Source organism: Rattus norvegicus, chromosome 16 (assembly GCF_036323735.1).
Source record: "Rattus norvegicus strain BN/NHsdMcwi chromosome 16, GRCr8, whole genome shotgun sequence".
In the NCBI taxonomy this organism is placed as follows: Eukaryota; Metazoa; Chordata; class Mammalia; order Rodentia; family Muridae; genus Rattus; species Rattus norvegicus.
Window position 1 is genome coordinate 17,750,537 of NC_086034.1, and position 16,835 is coordinate 17,767,371.

At 45.3% G+C, this 16,835-nt stretch overlaps 1 pseudogene; it reads right to left on the reverse strand.

The window, feature by feature from the left end:
* Olr1648-ps (olfactory receptor pseudogene 1648) lies at positions 13,367-14,271 on the reverse strand (annotated as a pseudogene).

Below are 16,835 nucleotides of genomic sequence, written 5' to 3' on the forward strand. Positions count from 1 at the left end.
CACTCCCATAAAAACACAAAATTGGGAATCATAATTTACAAGCAAAAGACCAGTAATAAAACGAAAATGCCCAAACAAAGCAACATGAGCCAAAAAGCACTGAGTTGGCTTTGTGTCGGTCTCTACTGTTGGGCAGGGGAGTTGCCCTTAAGTGTGGCTTGTATAGCCATGGGGACCACACTGGAGAAAACTAACTTTTCCTTTGTTGGACACAGTTTCAGGGTAATGCCCCCTCCCCCTCTCAGCACTGGGACCTGATCTGGCTTAGGCCCTTGTAGACCCTGTGCATGGTGCCACGGTCTCTGTGGTGCCCCCCATCCCTTCTAGCTCTTATAGTCTTTCTGCCTCCTCTTCCACGGGGCTCTCGGCGCCCTGAGGAGAGGTGTTCGAAGGGGACATCCCATTTATGACTGAGTGTCTCAAGGTCTCTCATACTCTGCACATTGCCCAGTTGTGGGTTTCTGTGTTGGTTCCCATCTACCACAAGAGAAGATGATGGCTGAACAGGGCGCTGCCCTAAGGCCACAGTCGAATTCCGTTGGGAGGCTTGGTACTGTTGTTTGCCTGGTAGAACAGCAGTGTTAGGTTTTCACACAGGCCTATGGCCTGCCTGGTTTCAGGTTCTTGGCCATGGGAGCAGTGTTAGGAACGGGTTCTTTCTCACGCAGTTAACTCTAATCAGCGAATGGTTGGTTGGTCACTCTCCAGCTTTTGTGCTCAGGCATTTCATGCAGGCAGGTCACCATCATAGATCAGGTAATGTAGCTGGGTTGGTGATGACCTCTTTCTAATTTCTTTCTTTCTTTTTTTTTTTTTTTTTGTTCTTTTTTTCCAGAGCTGGGGACCGAACCCAGGGCCTTGCGCTTCCTAGGTAAGTGCTCTACCACTGAACTAAATCCCCAGCCCCTCTTTCTAATTTCTTTAAGAGATATTTTTACATTGTATGTATGTATGTATGCATGCATGTATTTGTGTGTGTGTGCGTGTGTGTGTGTGTGTGTGTGTGTGTGTGTGGTATCTGTAGGTCAGAAGATAATTTGCAGGAGTCAATTCACTTTGACTACTCAAACAGGAAGTACACAGCCTTTGTTCTGTCTCAGCAGGAACTGCTGGGCTCTAACTCTCAGCCTGCTAGACGGAGGTGGCAGGAAGAAGAGACACTTTGAAAAGTGATCACAGCATATATTACTATGTTGTAAAAAATTTTCTAAGAAAGCTATCTAAGGGGGGAAGCAGAAAGGTCCTAGGGGGGGAAAGGGAAAAATTCTTCTAAGTGAGGAAAAGCAAAAACTTCTCCTAAGGGAAAAAAGTTCTCTGTCTCTCTCTGTCTCTCTCTGTCTCTCTCTCTGTCTCTCTCTGTCTCTCTCTGTCTCTCTGTCTCTCTGTCTCTCTCTCTCTCTGTCTCTCTCTGTCTCTCTCTCTGTATCTCTGTCTCTGTCTCTCTCTCTCTGTCTCTCATTTCTTACATGTTACAAAATTCATCACAAGTTCACACAAAAAAATCAAATCATAAATTGAGATAGGAGTTTACAGCAGAGAATGTTTACATGCATATCCATCAGGAGTAATTATCTGGCTAAACATCCATCACCTGTCTTAGCTCCACAGATTCCCTGCAGGTTTAAAACCATAGCTAAGTTATTAGTGAAGTTTTGCATAGATAAACCCAGTCAGCATTTTATCTTCTGTTCTAGCACCTATAATAAATCGTTAGTTTCCTTTTTATGACCTTTGGTTAATTATTTTACAACCTCTTGGAATGTGCTCTTGAGTAGGAGGAAGTCTGGTTAGCAGCTAAGAGCAATGCATTGGTGACACTTGGGAGACTGACTGAGTCCTCACTGCAGTTTTGACTATCAGAAAGGACCTAACAGCAGTTCCACTATAAAAGAGCTTAATAATCACGCTATAATTTTAGGAATTCTTATAGGATCATCATTAAGACTTAAGAAATCTTTTTTTTTATTAACTTGAGTATTTCTTATATACATTTCGAGTGTTATTCCCTTTAACTATTTTTTTTGTTCAAAGAAATCATCTATTTGTTTACATAGCATCACTACGAGACAGTACTTCATAGATCTGCAGAGATCTGCTCCAAAGGGGTGTGCTGTTACTTAATGATTGCTATATATGTTTAATAATAACAGGAAAAACATATTAACAGTGGGAATCTTTCCTAAAATGAACTCCCTCACAACCTTGCTCAATAAGGGTGAACCTATCTGAAGCAGGCCATCTATCTCAGGGAGATCACCTGCTAGCTATTAGCTTGTCCATTATGGCTCCCGACCTTAATCTTTACATCTAAGTTCTTGCTAAAAAAGTTTCCTATGAAAGTTCTCTAAGAAAAGGGGTCAGGGATGTCCGCTCTTTGTCCTCAGCACTGATACATCTTTCAGAGTGCATGATCACATGGCCAAAGCTCATCACAACCGTCCAGCTGTAATCAGAGCTTAGGGTATCCCACAGCCTTCCATCCCCAAATCCCACCTGGAGAGAGCTGGTTTCCAGGAGTGCTCTCACTCCTAAGATCACAGGCTCACAGACCCAAGAAGGGGCAAGTTCCAGTCAGAGACAGCAAGACCAACTAACACCAGTGAGAGGCGAGGGAGGGCAAGAACATAAGCAACAGAAACCAAGGCTACTTGGCATCATCAGAATCCAGTTCTCCCACCACAGCAAGTACTGGATACACTAATACACCGGAAAAACAAGACTTGGATTTAAAAATCACATCTCATGATGATGATAGACAACTTTAAGAAGGACATAAATAACTCCCTTAAAAAATACAGGAGAACACAGGAAAATAAGTAGAAGCACTTAAAGAGGAAACACAAATCCTTTAAAGATTTACAGGAAAACACAACCAAACAGGTGAAGGAATTGAATAAAACCATCCAGGATCTAAAAATAGAAATAAGGGGGTTGGGGATTTAGCTCAGCGGTAAAGCCCTTGCCTAGGGAGCACAAGGCCCTGGGTTCGGTCCCCAGCTCCGAAAAAAAAAATAATTTAAAAATAGAAATAGAAACAATAAAGAAATCACAAAGAGAGACAACTCTGGAGATAGAACACCTAGGAAAGAGATCAGGAATGATACATGCAAGTCAACAGAATACAAGAGATAGAAGAGAGGATCTCAGGGGCAGAAGATACCATAGAACACATTGACAGAATAGTCAAAGAAAATGCAAAATGCAAAAAGCTCCTGGTCCAAAACATACAGGAAATCCAGGACACATGAGAAGATCAAACCTAAGGATAATAGGTATAGAAGAAAGTGAAGACTCCCAACTTAAAGGCCCAGTAAATATCTTCAACAAAATTATAGAAGAAAAATTTTCTAACCTAAAGAAAGGGATGCCCATAAACATACAAGAAGCCTACAGAACTCCAAATAGATTGGACCAGAAAGGAAATTCCTCCCATCACATAATAATCAGAACACCAAAGCACAAAACAAAGAAAGAATATTAAAAGCAGTAAGGGAAAATGTCAAGTAACATATAAAGGCAGATCTATCAGAATTACACCAGACTTCTCAACATAGACTATGAAAGCTAGAAGATCCTAGGCAGATGTCATACAGACCGTAAGAGAACACAAATGCCAGCCCAGGTTACTATATCCAGCAAAACTCTCAATTTAACATAGATGGAGAAAACAAGATATTCCATGACAAAACCAAATTTGCACAATATCTTTCTACAAATCCAGCCCTACAAAGGATAATAGATGGAAAACTCCAACACAAGGAGGGAAACCACACCCTAGAAAAAGCAAGAAAGTGATCTTCTTTCAACAAACCCAAAAGAAAATAGCCACACAAACATAATTCCACCTCTAACAACAAAAATAACAGGAAACAGTCATCACTATTCCTTAATATCTCTTTTTTTTTTTTTTTTTGGTTCTTTTTTTCGGAGCTGGGGACCGAACCCAGGGCCTTGCGCTTCCTAGGTAAGCGCTCTACCACTGAGCTAAATCCCCAGCCCCCCTTAATATCTCTTAATATCAGTGGACTCAATTCCCCAATAAAAAGACATTGACTAACAGACTGGATACATAAACAGGAGCATTTTGCTACATACAGGAAACACACCTCAGTGACAAAAACAGACACTACATAATATTACATAATACATAATAGTAAAAGGCTGGGAAATTTTTTCCAAGGAAATGGTCTAAAGAAACAAGCTGGAGTAGCCATTCTAATATCGAGTAAAATTGACTTTCAATCAAAGTTATCAAAAAAAGATAAGGAAGGACACTTCATACTCATTAAAGGAAAAATCTGCCAAGATGAACTCTCAATTCTGAACATCTCTGCTCCAAATGCAAGGGCACCCACATTCATAAAAGAAAGTTTGCTAAAGCTCAAAGCACACATTGCACCTCACACAATAATAGTGGGAGACTTCAACACCCCACTCTTATCAATGGACAGATCATGGAAACAGAAGCTAAACAGAGACACAGTGAAACTAACAGACGTTATGAACTAAATGGATTTAACAGACATCTATAGAACATTTCATCCTGAAACAAAAGAATATACCTTCTCCTCAGCACCTCACGGTGCCTTCTCCAAAATTAACCATATAATCAGTCACAGAACAGGCCTCAACAGATATAAGATGATTGAAATAATCACATGAATCCTCTCAGACTAAGGCTGGTCTTCAATAACAACAACAACAACACAAAGCCCACATACACATGGAAACTGAACAACAATTCAGCTCTCTCCCTGCTTATTCAATATCGTTCTTGAAGTTCTAGCCAGAGCAATAGACAACAAAAGGAAATCAAGGGGATACAGATTGGTAAAGAAGAAGTCAAAATATCACTATTTGCAGATGATATGATAGTGTACTTAAGTGACCCCAAAAATTCCACCAGAGAACCACTGAGCCTGATAAACAACTTCAACAAGGTGGCTGGATATAAAATTAACTCAAACAAATCAGTAGCCTTCCTCGACTCAAAGGATGAACAGGCTGAGAAAAAAATTAGGGAAATGACACCCTTCACAATACTCACAAATGACATAAAATACCTCGGTGTGACTCTAACCAAGCAAGTGAAAGATCTGTATGACAAGAACTTCAAGTCTCTGAAGAAAGAAATTGAAGAAGATCTCAGGAGATGGAAAGACCTCCCATGCTCATGGATTGACAGGATTAATATAGTAAAAATGGCCATTTTGCCAAAAGCAAACTACAGATTCAATGCAATCCCCATCAAAATTCCAACTCAATTCTTCGTAGAGTTAGAAAGAGCAATTTACAAATTCATTTGGTATAACCAAAACCCAGGATAGCAAAAACTATCCTCAACAATAAAAACACTTCTGAGGGAATCACCATCCTTGACCTAAAGCTGTAGTACAGAGAAATAGTGATAAAAACTGCATGTTATTGATACAGAAACAGGCAGGCAGATCAATGGAGTAGAATTGAAGACCCAGAAATGAACCCACACACCTATGGTCACTTTTTTCTTGACAAAGGAGCTAAAACCATTGTCTTACTTAGGGTTTTACTGCTGTGAACAGACACCATGACCATGCAAGTTTTATAAAGGACGACATTTAATTGGGGCTGGCTTACAGGTTCAGAGGTTCAGTCCATTATCATCAAGGCTGGAACATGGCAGTATCCAGGCAGGCATGGTGCAGGAGAAGCTGAGTTCTACATCTTCACCCAAAGGAAGCCAGGAACAGACTGAGCATCCTTAGGCAGCTAGAAGGAGGGTCCCCAAGCCCACTCCACAGTGACACACCCTCCAACAAGGCCACACCTTCTAATAGTGCCAGTCCCTGGGCCAAGCATATGCAAGCCATCACAAACATCCAATGGAGAAAAGACAGCAAATGGTGCTGCTTCAACTGGAGGTCAGCATGTAGAAGAATGGAAATCAATTGGTTCTTATCTTCTTGTACAAAGCTCAAGTCCAAGTGAATCAAGGACCTCCCCATAAAACCATATACCCTGAAACTAATAGCAAAAAAAAAAAAAAAAAAAAAAAAAAAAAAAGGTGGGAGAAAGCCTCAAACACTTAGGCACAGGAGAAAATTTCCTGACCAGAACACCAATGGCTTATGCTCTAAAATGAACAATAGACAAATGAGACCTCATAAAACTGCAAAGCTTCTGTAAGGCAAAGGACACTGCCATTAGGACAAAACGGCAACCCACAGAAGATTTGGAAAAGATCTTTACCAATCTTACATCCGATAGAGGGCTAATATCCACTATATACAAAGAATTCAAGAAATTAGACGCCAGAGAACCAAATAACCCTATTAAAAAATGGGGTATAGAAGTAAACAAAGAATTCTCAACTGAGGAATATTGAATGGCAGAGAAGCACCTAAAGAAATGTTCAACATCCTTAGTCATTAGGGAAATGCAAATCAAAACAACCCTGAAATTCCACCTCATACCAGTCAGATTGGCTAGGCTCAAAAACTCAGTTGACAGCAGATGCTGGTGAGGATGTGGAGAAAGAGGAACACTCCTCCATTGTTGGTGGGATTGCAAACTGGTACAACCATTCTGGAAATCAGTCTGGAGGTTCCTCAGAAAATTGGACATTGAACTACCTGAGGATCCAGCTATACCTCTCTTGGGCATATACCCAAAAGATGTCCCAACATATAACAAAGACACATGCTCCACTATGTTCATAGCAGCCTTATTTATAATAGCCAGAAGCTGGAAAGAACCCAGATGCCCTTCAACAGAGGAATGGGTACAGAAAATGTGGTACATCTACACAATGGAATATTACTCGGCTATCAAAAACAATGACTACATGAAATTCATAGGCAAATGGATGGAACCAGAAAATATCACCCTGAGTGAGGTAATGCAGTCACAAAAGAACACATGATGGTATGCACTCACTGATAAGTGGATATTAGCCTAAAAGCTCAGAATTCCCAAGATACAATTTACAGATCGTATGAAGCTCAAGAAGAAAAAATTCTCAAATGTGGATGTTTCAGTCCTTTTTAGAAGGCAGAACAAAATACTCATGGGAGGAAGTACGGGGACAAAGAGTGGAGTAGGGGTTGGGGATTTAGCTCAGTGGTAGAGTGCTTGCCTAGGAAGCGCAAGGCCCTGGGTTCGGTCCCCAGCTCCAAAAAAAAGAACCAAAAAAAAAAAAAAAAAAAAAAGACTTCCGGACCCCTTGAGGCAAAGGGTCAAAAGGTAGGAGAACAGTTTCCCCAGGCTTTGGGGAGAGTAGAACCTGGCAACCATGTGAGATCTCAAAATGGAGTGGTCATAGAGGCCGCTCTTACAGGTGGGTGGTCAGGGGAATTTAGCAATTGTGTCAAGAAGGCAAGTTGAAAAGGAAAAAAAAAAAAAAAAAAAAGAGTGGAGTAGACACTGAAGGAAATGCCATCCAGAGACTGCCCCCCTGTGGATCCATTCCATATGCAGCTACCAAACCCAGTCACTTTTGCAGATGCCAAGAAGTGCTTGCTGACAGGAGCCTGATATGGGTGTCTCCTGAGAGGCTCTGCCAGAGCCTTAGTGACACAGATGAGGATGCTTGGAGCTAAGCATCCGACTGAGCACAGGGACCCCAGTGGAAGAGTTAGAGAGAGAATGGAGGAGCTGGGGGGGTTAACAATTTCATAGGAGGAACAACAATTACCAACCAAGCAGACCCCCGAGCTCCCAGGGGCTAAACCACCAACAAAAGAGGACACACAGAGGGACCCATGGCTCCAGTCCTATATGTAGCAGAGGATGGCATTGTCTGGCATCAATAGTAGGAGAAGTCAGGGTTGGGGATTTAGCTCAGTGGTAGAGCGCTTGCCTAGCAAGTGCAAGGCCCTGGGTTCAGTTCCCAGCTCCGGAAAAAAGAAAAAAAATAGGAGAAGTCTTCCGTCCTTTGAGGGCTCGTTTCTCCAGTGTAGGGGAATGCCATGGTGGTTCTCAGCTCTTCTGTGGCACCCCAGTGAGGACCTGAGAACCAGACAGCCCCTGCCTCCTTGCAGGCCCAGGGACCCCTAGCCAGCTCTGGTCTGCGTCTTGCTTCCAGACTGCACTTCCCCACCCTGGATCGGTGTCCCGCCCCCCACTTAACTTACAAATGAGGTTTCTGATAGAGCAGTGAGTGTTCTTAATTGCTCAGACACCACTCTAACCTCACTTATCCAATTCCTTTAAAACACTTATTTCTACTAAAAAAAATTACATGTATGGGTTGGGGATTTAGCTCAGCGGTAGAGCGCTTGCCTAGCGAGCGCAAGGCCCTGGGTTCGGTCCCCAGCTCCGAAAAAAAGAAAAGAAAAAAAATTACATGTATGTGGGGTACCCATCAGGTAAGACCACTCAGACACCAGTTCAAGCCTGTAGAAAGTTTTTTTTTTTTTTTTTTTTTTGGTTCTTTTTTTCGGAGCTGGGGACCGAACCCAGGGCCTTGCGCTTCCTAGGTAAGCGCTCTACCACTGAGCTAAATCCCCAGCCCCATGTAGAAAGTTTTTATTCGCTGCCCGGCAACTACACTATATGCTCAGGATCCCGGGGCAACCCTGAGCCTTTCTTAGAGTGAGCTTCTAAGCACTGAAACCATATCCTGGGTTAACTTGCTTCAGTTAACCAGAAGCAGAACAACAGAAGCCAGAAAGCCAGGTTAGCACATTTAGAGACTGTCCCAGAACTGTGGACTTTGATGGATTAGTCCTTCGTTTTCATTCTGGAAGGTGGTGCTGTCTGTGCACTGAGTTTTACAGCCTCCATCACAGAGTAAGCTGGGCTAAGGTCTGGAGACCTGCGGTTCACGTCTGGATGGACATATGTACAGGCGCGGGTGTTTGAGGAGACCGAAAGGGATGTTGGGTCCCCTGGAGCTGGAGTTACAGGTGGTTGTGAGCCATGCAAGTCGGTGCTGGGAACTGAACCTGGCCACTCTGCAAGAACAGCCAGTGCTCGCACCCGCTGATCTGTCGCTCCGGGTTACTTGTCCAGTTCTTGACCTTCATTACTTTCATCCGTCTTTTGTTGCTATAACAAATTACCTGAGACCGGGCAAGTACTAAGAGAAGGTGGCTTACTCCAGTCAGGAAGTTCAAGATTATGCTAGTCAGCTCTCTATAACAAAACACTCAGGTAATGACTTTAGAAGGAAAATATTTTGATTCACACATTTTTTTTTTGGTGGGGGCACCGTGAACAGTAGCGCTTATGTATCACCCTGATTTGTCTGTTTCATGTGGAGCCAAGCCAAGGACATTTCTATGCTGGAAGTTGTTTGTTTGCCTGAGAACCGTGTGTGGGCTGAAGGGATATGAGCAAGGACCATCATCAATGTGTGCTAGAGTCTTAACTGTGGCTGAAGAAACTCATGTATTTGAACTTTTTCTTTGAATGTGTTAATTACTTTCCCATTACTCTTTAATGAGGAGCTTCCCCCACTTGGCTTACCGTTTGAGAGATACAGTCCACACATCATGGAAGGCATGTCTTGGTCTGGGGCGGTCTGAGCTTGTTATTACCTGTAGGCAGGTTAGGAAGTAGAGAGCTTAGGTCAGTCGTGGGCATTGACTGTTAAGGCCAATGCTAGTGACCACTTCCTCATAACCCATATTGCCCTATCCCAGGGTTCAGCATTACCTCTGAGAGCACACGTACACACACACACACACACACACACACACACACACACACACACACGTAATAAAGATAAATCTTAATTAATTCATCTTATTTCTTTAGGGGTATTGTACACCACAGCACTCACATGAAGGTCACGGACAACTTTGTGAATAGCTTCACTTCTCCCGCGTGATTCTGAGGATCCAGCTCAGCTAGTCAGGCTTGGTCCTGGTGCCTTTTCCGCTGAGTCGTGTTGCCAGCCATGTTGGTCTTGTGGAGACTTGGGAGGACAATGCAATGGTCAACTCAGGCTCAGGGCTGCAGAGCCAAGCCCACTTGGCTCTACCTGTGTGGGCAGAATGTCTTGGTGCAAGCCGGGCGGTGGTGGCACACACCTTTAATCCCAGCACTGGAGAGGCAGAGACAGGTGAGTTCCAGGCCAGCTTGGTCTACAGAGTGAGTTCCAGGACAGCTAGGGCTACACAGAGAGACCCTGTCTTGACAAAACCAACACCAACACCAACACCAAACCCAAAGGACAATATGGTGCATTTCTTGTTTAGATGACAGGGTCTTGGCATCAAGAGAGCAGCTTCCAGGTCGTATCTGGAAGTATTCTGCAGATCCTCTCTCTCTCCCCCGAGTCTTTTTTTTTTTTTTTTAATTTATTTTATATAAGCACACTGTAGCTCTCTTCAGACACAGCAGAAGAGGGCATCAGATCTCATTACAGATGGTTGTGAGCCACCATGTGGTTGCTGGGAATTGAACTCAGGACCTCTGGGAGAGCAGTCAGTGCTCTTAACCACTGAGCCATCTCTCTAGTCCTCTCCTGAGTCTTAGGGTCAGGCTGTGTAATGAATTCACATTTGGGATCGTGTGCCCCATGACCACTTGTCCACATTTGACCAGTTGAGCCGGGTAACAGGCTCTATCTGCTGCAGAAAGAAGCCCTTGTCGTGACAAGGGAGGCCTGTATTTACCAAGAGCTTGCAAATACCCCTTAGCCATCTCCTAGTCCAATCAATCTGACAGTTAACCAGGACACATCTGTGGTAAAATTAATTAATGGGAGAGGAGAGAGGCTCGGTGGTTACTCAGTGGTTAAGAGTGACTACTGCTCTAACAGAGGTTCAGAGTTCAGATCCCAGAACGCACATCTGGCATTCATAACCACCTATAACCCCAGCTCCAAAGGACCTGTGACATCTGTGGATATAATACACACACACACACACACACACACACACACACACACACACAGAGAGAGAGAGAGAGAGAGAGAGAGAGAGAGAATAATTGATCTGGTAAGATGGCTCAGTGGGTAGAGAGGCTTGCTGCCAAGCTTGATGACCTGACTTTGGAGGAGAGGTTCAATACCCACAAGTTATCCTCTGATCTCTACACAGGTGTCATGACACAGGTGCACTTCCATACATCCACACATATGCTAAATACATACATATAAGAAATGTTAGAGTTTAATTTATAAATTAGGCACAACAGTACCCTAATAATACAATAACTACTAACAAAGTTATGGGAACATAGTCTTCTCCCCCCTCCCCCGCCCCTCTCCCAACCTTTCTCCTTCTACCCAGTCTCTCCAAGGTCTCACTCTGTAGCCCAGGCTAGCCTTGAACTCCACATAAGTGCACAAGAACGTCAGCTTGAAACTGAGATGATTAAGTCTCATGACCACACTGCATAGACTGATGCTCCCATCCTGGGAGGGTGGAGGTGCACAGCCTAAGATATCATCATATGGGTAGAATGCTGCACGGTTGGGAACTTGGGTGCTGGAGAGACGGCTCCATGCTTAAGAACACTGGCTGCTCTTGCAGAAGACCCAGGTTCAGTTCCCAGAACCTACGTGGAAGCTCACAACCATATGTAACTCCAGAGACGGGGATACACTGCCCTCTTCTGGCCACCATGGGTACTACACCCACGTGGTAGCCAGGCACAGATGTAGGCAAATGCTCATATACACAAAAAATAAAATAAAAATAAAAAACACAGGGTTTCTTTGTTTCTCAAACTTTCTCTTATCTCTTAATGAGTTTATCTTGTGTGCAAGATTTCGGTGACAGGCCTGTGGAGTCAGAGTCCAGTCTGTGAGAGTCAGTTTGCTTCTTCACCATGCAGGTCCCAGGGATCAAAGTAAGGTCGTCAAGCATGCTGGGCAAAGTGTCTGGAATTTTCCACTTGACATTGTTTTGGGCCATGGCTGCTTGTGAATGTCGGAGACTTCAAGCTGCAAGATTGTAGAGGGAGGGCCACAGACCAGAGGGTGGTACCTTTGCAGTTTGTAATATGAACTGAGCAAGGCCTAGCACACAGACAGGGAGAAGACAGGATTGGTGGAAATACAAGACAGGAGGAAGTTGGAACCCCCAATGCACCCCCAAAGAGCTGTGGCCAATGAGTGGTGGTCAGGTCATAAGACTAGAATGGGGAATTGAGTCTGCCCTGGAGGCGGAGAGGTGGCTCAGTGGTTAGGGAGAGAGTGTTTACTGCTCCTACGGAAGACCCGAGATAGGATTCCCGCATCGGTACCAAACAGTTCACAACTGCCTGTAACTCCAGCTCCAGGGCATCTGATGTCCCCTTCTGGCCCTCTAGGGCACGGCACTCACATGTACACCCCAAAATACTCAGGCAGAAAATAAATCTTAAGACTCAGCAGTAAAGAGCGCTGGCTGAGTTCAGTTCCTAAATCCACATGGTGGCTCACAGCCATCTACGGTGGTGTCTGTGGTCCCTTTCTGGTATTAAGACATGCATTCGGATACAGCACTCATATACATTAAATAAATACATTTTTTTAAAAAAATTAATTCTCCCATGTAAGTATTAACTTTGTTCATCCCGCTTAGATTCCAAGACCACACAAGATGGGGGTGTGTCCAGGATGGTACGACCAAGGAGAAATGATGAACCCTACCTAGACTTAAAGGAGTGACCCCATCCCTGTGAAAGGGCGGTCGGTATAAGGGAGCTAGCCTGTGGAGCTGTCTCTTCCTCCTTCTGGCCTCTGCCTCTCCTCCCTTTGCTCTTCCCTTCCACCATGGAGTGAGGGTGTTCGCCGAGAGCGCTTACTGCTCTTCCAGAGGCCTCCAACGCTGTTTCCAGCACCATTTCAGGTGACTCACAGTCACCTATAACTCCCATCCTAAGGAGCTAATGCCTTGTTCTGGCCTCCATGTGCACACATGTGCACACACACACACACATACTCACACACACAAAACATACACTCATGTACACATACAAGCACACACACTCACACACACAAAACATACACTCATGTACACATACAAACACACACACACACTCACACACATGAAACATACACTCACGTACACATACAAACACACATACATATATGCACACAATCAAACACACACACTCACACACAAACATGCATACTCTTTCCTACAATACATACACTCAAGTACATACATACACACGTGCAAACACACACACACGCACACTCTCACACCCACAAACAACACACATATACACACTCACACAGAGACATACACAGAAATGCACACATACAAGCACACACACTAACACACAAACACGATCTCTCTCACACACACACACTCACACTCACACTCACACCAAATCTAAAGCAAACAACTCTTCTATAGACAACTTTGGAAGAATAAAGTAATTGATGAATTGAAGCCATGTGAATGTCTGACCATAACTTCTGCCCTTCTGCACTCCCAGTCCTGTGGCTACCTAACAAGGACTGCCGCCCTTGGGTAAGGGTCCCTGGGGCACCTTTTATGTCCCTGTTCCTCAGGGTATAGATGAAGGGGTCTGGCATGGGGGTGATCACAGCATACATCGCCGCAGCTGCTGTGTCCTTCTGGGCTGTATGGAAGGATATGGGGCTGAAGTACACCCCAATCAGTGTCCCATAGAACAGGGCACTGCTGAGGGATGGGAGCTATAGGTGGAGAGGGCTTTCCATCCACTCCTGTAGATGGGATCCTCAGCACTGCTGTGAAGATGCCCACAAAGGGGTGATGTTGGGCAATGTGCCCACAGTGCCCACCATGGCGTCATTGAGAGGTATCTGAACAGGCCAGCTCCAGAAGTGGGCTGAGGTCACAGAAGAAGTCGGGAACACAGAAGGAGAGGCAAGTCAGAGAACTGTGTGTGAGAGGGCATTTGTGAGACCCAGGCAGGGTGCAGTGACCAAGAACTCAACAGAGCAGAGTTGTCATTGACGTTGTATAATGTAGAGGGTGACAGACAGCCACCAAGTGGTCGGTCATAGGCCATGGCAGTCAGCAGGAAGCTGTCGATGCTGGCAAACCAGATGAAGAATATCTGTGGGAGGCAACCAGAGTAAGAGTTGCCTTTGTGTCCTGACACATGGTTGGCCAGAATCTTGGGACTGGTGGCGGAGGTGAAGCAGACATACACCAAGGCCAGGTTGGCCAGGAAGAAGTGCATGGGGGTGGGGGTGCAGCCTGGGATCAGCAGCAATGGCCAGGATGATGGGCAGGCTCCCAGGCCTGTGAGTAAGTACACGCTCAGGAAGGCAGACAGGAGCAGCCACTGCTGTCTGGGGTCCTGTGACAAGCCTAGCAACAGGGCATCCCACTGAGGTCGGCTCCTCCCATAGTTGTCCTAGAATAACAGGAATAACAGAAGAACTTGTGTTTGATGATAACTGAGTTCTGTCCTTCAGTCGGGGTGTGTGTGTGTGTGTGTGTGTGTGTGTGTGTGTGTGTGTGTGTATGCATTTGTGTGTGTGTGCATATGTCTGTCTAAGGGTTCCATCGCTGTAAAGAGACACCGTGACCAAGGCCACTCTTATAAAGGACAATGCTTAATTAGCTGGCTTACAGACTCGGAGGTTCAGTTCATGGCAGGAAGCATGGCAACATCCAGGCAAGGATGGCGCTGGAGTTGCTGAGAGTTCTACATCTTGTTGGGAAGGCAAAGAGAAGACTGGCTCCCACATGGCTAGGAGGAGGGACTCAAAGCCCATCCCTACAGTGACACACTTCCGCCAACAAGGCCACACCTACTCCAACAAGGCAATAAGACCTCCTAATAGTGCCACTTCCTGGGCCAAGCATATTCAAACCACCACAGTGTGTGTGTGTGCGTGTGCGTGTGCGTGCGTGCGTGCGTGCGTGCGTGCGTGCGTGCGTGTGTGTGTGTGTGTGTGTGTATTGTATTCCCTTCCTTTGGTATCCGGCAGGTCTTGTTTCTTTCTCTTGAAGTAGGACTCTCCTCCCTGAGCCCATCACTGGGGGATTCTAGGCAAGGGGTCAAGATCCCTGAGCCTCACCCCAACCCCTCCTTGGAGAATTCTAGGCAGGGTCTTCACCCCTGCATTAGATCCTCTGCTTAGAATCCCATAGTAATAGTCGGGGCCTGACTCAGTGGCAGACCCACTTAGCATGCATAAGGCTCCTGAAAGAGGGAAAGGTAAGCCTCACGCTGTGTGGGAGCGGGAATATTTGTCTAGGAGAGCATGTTATCAGATTTCCAATACTGTCACGCAACACTTGAGCCTCGAATGTATGCACGGTAGGAAAGGCTTATCTTAGCTCACAGTTTCAGAGGCATCAGTGCCCTGGCCTGCGGGGGTTCAGCAGGAACCTGAGAAGGGGGTAAAAGAATGGGAGACAGGAGACACAGAGAAGGAGAGCAAGTCGTAGTCTGATCAAGCTCTCAAACTTTATTTCAGGGCAGTGGCTTATAAAGACAAACAAGTGGGAAGGCCACACAGGGCTTAAGGCCAACTCATTATCGTCACCGCCCTCCTGAAGTTCTTTTGGTTCCTGGAACCTGATACTGCAAATGGCGGGTGTATTTCTTTTATTGTGACTGGCTAGGTTTCCCAGAAACAGGGGGTGTATAAGTGGGCTTGGCTCCCGGCACATCAATCCCTGCCTTGTGCCTGGGGCAGAGGAAGAGATAGAAGGAGGAGCCAACATCCACTGCAATGATTCTTCCCACTAGATACTGTCTCCTACACATGCTACTATTTCCCAATAGCAACACAGACTGATGACCCTGTCTTTTATCTTTTTGAGACACATGGTCTCACTATGCGGTCCAGATTGGCCTTGAACTCATAGTGTTTGGGATTATAGGCCCGCATCACCATGCCCTTCTCCAGTTTCTTCATTAATAACTGTGTGTGTGTGCATGTGAGTGCAGAGCTTAAGGAGGCCAGAAGAGGGCATGGGCACCCTGCATCTGGAGCTGCATACAGGTGACTATGAGTCACCTAACCTGGGTGCTGGGGACCAAACAGGCCTTATGTAGGAGCAACATAAATGCCTATCTGCTGAGCCATTCTCTAGCCCAAGGACCAGCCTCTAACACATGGGCCTTTGCAGGGAGTTCTAGATCCAGGGTATAATGGACAATGATGTCATATCATTTTTTTGCTGTCTTTTTTCTCCCTTCTTTCCTTCCTTCCTTTCTTCCTTCCTTCCTTCCTTCCTTTCTTTCCTTTCTTTCTTTCTCTCTCTTTCTTTCCTCCTCCTCCTCCTCCTCCTCCTCCTCCTCCTCCTCCTCCTCCTCCTCCTCCTCCTCCTCCTCCTCCTCCTCCTCCTCCTCTTCTTCTTCTTCTTCTTCTTCTTCTTCTTCTTCTTCTTCTTCTTCTTCTTCTTCTTCTTCTTCTTCTTCTTCTTCTTCTCCTGTCTTTTTGAGACTCCTGTAGCCCAGATGAGACTTGCACTTGATATGTAGTGATGCTGACCTTGAACTCCTGATTCTCCTGCCTCCACCTCCCAGTGCTTGGATGGTAGGTGTTCATTTATATGCCCTGCTCACCATTCCCTGGATATGTGACCAGAAGTAGGTCTACTTAAGAAGGAAATCCAGGCTGGCAAGATGATGTGAGGTCCGAATTGAATTTCTTCCAGGACGTTTTGAATGAGACTCATGGAGACAGTGATAGATGCAAAAGTAAGAGGAGTTTAATCATTCCATATGTCGGGGTCGTCCCACTTCAAGGGGAGACGACCCTGAGCAGACTCTGACAGAGAGTTTATACCTTGCAAACAATTGGGGCAGAATTTGCACAATGGTAACTAGGCAGGGTACTATGAGCATTTGGTGGAGCGAAACAACTTTCAGATGGACTCAGTGTACCGTTCAGGACTTTCTCAAGGGGAGAGGCTTAGTTGGAAGCCACAGGTAGCTTCCTGTGACAGTTTGGCTTGTAG